This window comes from Oncorhynchus gorbuscha, linkage group LG10, assembly GCF_021184085.1.
Source record: "Oncorhynchus gorbuscha isolate QuinsamMale2020 ecotype Even-year linkage group LG10, OgorEven_v1.0, whole genome shotgun sequence".
Taxonomy (NCBI): domain Eukaryota; kingdom Metazoa; phylum Chordata; class Actinopteri; order Salmoniformes; family Salmonidae; genus Oncorhynchus; species Oncorhynchus gorbuscha.
In genome coordinates this window covers 10,948,654-10,953,774 of record NC_060182.1, presented here as the reverse complement: position 1 = coordinate 10,953,774, position 5,121 = coordinate 10,948,654, and the positions used below count along the sequence as shown (strand labels likewise).

The window sequence follows — 5,121 nt, the reverse complement described above, 5'->3', positions numbered from 1 at the left end:
GAAAAGGATCGGGAACAGGTGTGGGAAGACTAAATGATTGATTAGGGGAATAGGAACAGCTGGGAGCAGGAACGGAACGATAGAGAGAAGAGAGAGCGAGAGAGTGAGAGAGGGAGGGGGAGAGAGAGGGATAGAAAGAGGGAAAGAACCTAATAAGACCAGCAGAGGGAAACGAATAGAAGGGGAAGCACAGGGACAAGACATGATAATTAATGACAAAACATGACAAAAAGCACTTCACCGTCCCATACTCCCCACAAAAAGCACTTCACCGTCCCATACTCCCCACAAAAAGCACTTCACCGTCCCATACTCCCCACCAAAAGTACTTCACCGTCCCATACTCCCCACCAAAAGCACTTCACCGTCCCATACTCCCCACCAAAAGTACTTCACCGTCCCATACTCCCCACCAAAAGCACTTCACCGTCCCATACTCCCCACAAAAAGCACTTCACCGTCCCATACTCCCCACAAAAAGCACTTCACCGTCCCATACTCCCCACAAAAAGCACTTCACCGTCCCATACTCCCCACCAAAAGTACTTCACCGTCCCATACTCTCCACCAAAAGCACTTCACCGTCCCATACTCCCCACCAAAAGCACTTCACCGTACCATACTCCCCACAAAAAGCACTTCACCGTCCCATACTCCCCACAAAAAGCACTTCACCGTCCCATACTCTCCACAAAAAGCAGTTCACCGTCCCATACTCCCCACAAAAAGCAGTTCACCGTCCCATACTCCCCACAAAAAGCACTTCACCGTCCCATACTCCCCACAAAAAGCACTTCACCGTCCCATACTCCCCACAAAAAGCACTTCACCGTCCCATACTCCCCACATCATCAAAGTTCCTGTTTGAAGAACAACCATTTCTACACGTTCAACTATCCAAGCAACATAAAAGACATCAAGTACCTCAACGCATTGCAGAGTTGCTTATCAAGGAAACAGGAACAGGAGTCTGATGCATATGGGGAATGACAGTTTGAGTCGACCTCCCATCCCTTCTCTTCTCTTCTCTTCTCTTCCTGTCCCTTTACTTCCCAGTGGCTGTTCCTGATAGGCTACAGGGTGTACCACCATCCCTTCTCTTCTCTTCCTGTCCCTTTACTTCCCAGTGGCTGTTCCTGATAGGCTACAGGGTGTACCACCATCCCTTCTCTTCTCTTCCTGTCCCTTTACTTCCCAGTGGCTGTTCCTGATAGGCTACAGGGTGTAACACCATCCCTTCCCTTCCCTTCTCTTCTCTTCCTGTCCCTTTACTTCCCAGTGGCTGTTCCTGATAGGCTACAGGGTGTAACACCATCCCTTCCCTTCCCTTCCCTTCCCTTCTCTTCTCTTCTCTTCCTGTCCCTTTACTTCCCAGTGGCTGTTCCTGATAGGCTACAGGGTGTAACACCATCCCTTCCCTTCTCTTCTCTTCTCTTCTCTTCTCTTCTATTCCTGTCTCTTTACTTCCCAGTGGCTGTTCCTGATAGGCTACAGGGTGTAACACCATCCCTTCCCTTCCCTTCTCTTCTCTTCTCTTCTCTTCCTGTCCCTTTACTTCCCAGTAGCTGTTCCTGATAGGCTACAGTGTGTAACACCATCCCTTCTCTTCCCTTCTCTTCTCTTCCTGTCTCTTTACTTCCCAGTGGCTGTTCCTGATAGGCTACAGGGTGTAACACCATCCTTTCTCTTCCCTTCTCTTCTCTTCCTGTCCCTTTACTTCCCAGTGGCTGTTCCTGATAGGCTACAGGGTGTAACACCATCCCTTCCCTTCCCTTCTCTTCTCTTCTCTTCTCTTCCTGTCCCTTTACTTCCCAGTGGCTGTTCCTGATAGGCTACAGGGTGTAACACCATCCCTTCTCTTCCCTTCCTGTCCCTTTACTTCCCAGTGGCTGTTCCTGATAGGCTACAGGGTGTAACACCATCCCTTCCCTTCCCTTCTCTTCTCTTCTCTTCCTGTCCCTTTACTTCCCAGTGGCTGTTCCTGATAGGCTACAGGGTGTAACACCATCCCTTCTCTTCCCTTCCTGTCCCTTTACTTCCCAGTTGCTGTTCCTGATAGGCTACAGGGTGTAACACCATCCCTCCCTTTCCCCCAGTAACACTGCACCTAGTCAGCAAAAGCAAGCTCCCACGTGTTCATCAGCAAGGAAGCAAAGATAAGTAAACACAAGGGGAAACTCAACAAGATGCACCTTACCAGAAAATAACTGAGGGCATGAAGCTAAAACAACATGTTCCTTTAAGACAGAAAGAGAGAGCGACAGAGAGAGAGAGAGACAGAGAGAGAGAGAGACAGAGAGAGAGAGAGACAGAGAGAGAGAGACAGAGAGAGAGAGACAGAGAGAGAGAGACAGAGAGAGAGAGCGACAGAGAGAGAGAGAGAGATAGAGAGAGAGACAGAGGGAGAGAGAGACAGGGGGAGAGAGAGACAGAGAGAGTGACAGAGATAGAGAGAGAGACAGGGGGAGAGAGAGAGACTACCTCACTTGCTTTGGCAATGTTAACACATGTTTCCCATGCCAATAAAGCCCTTGAATTGAATTGAGAGAGAGAGAGAGAGAGAGAGAGAGAGAGAGAGAGAGAGAGAGAGAGAGAGAGAGAGAGAGAGAAAACATGAGGGAGAGGGAGAGAGCGAGAGAGAGGCAGCAAAGTGAAAAGTAGGGCAAGTCACTCTACCTCACACAGCTGCGGGTCCTGAGAGTCTGTCTGTCTGTCGGGGGAGCAGGTGCTGTCCCAGGGTACTGACCCAGTAGAGCTGGTGGAGGAGGAGGCGCTGCACTGGGCTGGACTGGGACGAGCAGGCACACATTTACCATGGACCATTCCCTCCTCTTCTCCTGTCTGTCCTTTTCCTGCTGTTTTACTCTAACTCTGCTCCTCTCTGCCTCTCTGCCTCTCTCTCTCTCTCTCTCTCTCTCTCTCTCTCTCTCTCTCTCTCTCTCTCCCTCTCTAACTGACCACGCTCTCAGGCGTACGGAGAAACAAAAACACTAATATAGACAGACACACAGAAAAACGAGGAGGAAAAGGGGAAGGGGAGTTAAAAATGAAGAAAAAAAATGTCCCTCTAGCCAAAGTTACATATCTCCCTCTCCCTCCCTCCCTCCTCCCCCTCCCTCCCTCCCCCTCCCTCCCTCCCTCCCTCCCTCTCTCTCCCTCTCTCTCCTCCCTCCTCCCTCCCTCCCTCCCTCCCTCCCTCCCTCCCTCCCTCCCTCCCTCCCTCCCTCCCTCTCTCTCCCTCTCTCCCTCTCTCCCTCTCTCTCTCTCTCTCTCTCTCTCTCTCTCTCTCTCTCTCTCTCTCTCTCCCTCTCCCTCTCCCTCTCTCTCTCCCTCTCCCTCTCCCTCTCTCGCTCACACGGTCACAGAGTTCTCAGTGAACCAACAGTGGTGTGGTGGCTGAATCAGGACAGCCATCTGTTGAAACATGACTGCCTCTTTGCTTTACTCACTCACTCACAGTGGGAGAGAGAGAGAAGGGAGGGAAGGAGGGATAGAGGGAGGGCAGGGCAGGGCAGGAGAGGAGGAGGTGAAGGTGAATAGGGATAGAGGGCTGTACTGCCTTCCTGTGCCCAGTCTGAAAACAGAACACTTTCTCTTGGTGAGGGAAGGAGAGAAAGAGAAGAAGAGAGACATAATGGGAAGTGGAACAGAGACCAAACGAGAGAGAAAGAAGTGAACGAGAGAGGGAAAAGGGACAGGTTTACAAGTGAGAAGTGTAGTGGGTGAAGGGAGGGAGAGAGAGAGGGGAGGAGGGAAGGAGAGAGGGAAAAGGGACAGGTTTACAAGTGAGAAGTGTAGTGGGTGAAGGGAGGGGAGAGAGAGGGGAGGAGGGAAGGAGAGAGGGAAAAGGGACAGGTTTACAAGTGAGAAGTGTAGTGGGTGAAGGGAGGGAGAGAGAGAGGGGAGGAGGGAAGGAGAGAGGGAAAAGGGACAGGTTTACAAGTGAGAAGTGTAGTGGGTGAAGGGAGGGAGAGAGAGAGGGGAGGAGGGAAGGAGAGAGGGAAAAGGGACAGGTTTACAAGTGAGAAGTGTAGTGGGTGAAGGGAGGGAGAGAGAGAGGGGAGGAGGGAAGGAGAGAGGGAAAAGGGACAGGTTTACAAGTGAGAAGTGTAGTGGGTGAAGGGAGGGAGAGAGAGGGGAGGAGGGAAGGAGAGAGGGAAAAGGGACAGGTTTACAAGTGAGAAGTGTAGTGGGTGAAGGGAGGGAGAGAGAGAGGGGAGGAGGGAAGGAGAGAGGGAAAAGGGACAGGTTTACAAGTGAGAAGTGTAGTGGGTGAAGGGAGGGAGAGAGAGAGGGGAGGAGGGAAGGAGAGAGGGAAAAGGGACAGGTTTACAAGTGAGAAGTGTAGTGGGTGAAGGGAGGGAGAGAGAGAGGGGAGGAGGGAAGGAGAGAGGGAAAAGGGACAGGTTTACAAGTGAGAAGTGTAGTGGGTGAAGGGAGGGAGAGAGAGGGAAAAGGGGGAGGAGGGAAGGAGAGAGAGGGAAAAGGGACAGGTTTACAAGTGAGAAGTGTAGTGGGTGAAGGGAGGGAGAGAGAGAGGGGAGGAGGGAAGGAGAGAGGGAAAAGGGACAGGTTTACAAGTGAGAAGTGTAGTGGGTGAAGGGGGAGGAGAGAGAGAGGGGAGGAGGGAAGGAGAGAGGGAAAAGGGACAGGTTTACAAGTGAGAAGTGTAGTGGGTGAAGGGAGGGAGAGAGAGAGGGGAGGAGGGAAGGAGAGAGGGAAAAGGGACAGGTTTACAAGTGAGAAGTGTAGTGGGTGAAGGGAGGGAGAGAGAGAGGGGAGGAGGGAAGGAGAGAGGGAAAAGGGACAGGTTTACAAGTGAGAAGTGTAGTGGGTGAAGGGAGGGAGAGAGAGGGGAGGAGGGAAGGAGAGAGGGAAAAGGGACAGGTTTACAAGTGAGAAGTGTAGTGGGTGAAGGGAGGGAGAGAGAGAGGGGAGGAGGGAAGGAGAGAGGGAAAAGGGACAGGTTTACAAGTGAGAAGTGTAGTGGGTGAAGGGAGGGAGAGAGAGAGGGGAGGAGGGAAGGAGAGAGGGAAAAGGGACAGGTTTACAAGTGAGAAGTGTAGTGGGTGAAGGGAGGGAGAGAGAGAGGGGAGGAGGGAAGGAGAGAGGGAAAAGGGA

The 5,121-nt window shown here is 52.0% G+C and overlaps 1 protein-coding gene across 2 annotated transcripts in view; it reads right to left on the bottom strand.

Moving 5' to 3' along the window:
• Positions 1-2,893, bottom strand: part of LOC124045539 (extracellular sulfatase Sulf-2-like) — a 367,147-nt gene extending 364,254 nt beyond the window's left edge. The window contains exon 1 of one of the 2 annotated variants that reach the window (XM_046364888.1): positions 2,677-2,893. The gene's annotated coding sequence lies outside the window, so the exon portion shown is untranslated. Of the gene's footprint in view, positions 1-924; positions 1,049-2,676 lie in introns of those variants that run through there. The other variant, XM_046364889.1, reaches the window with a different exon arrangement.
• Between the last annotated feature and the right edge of the window lie 2,228 nt (positions 2,894-5,121).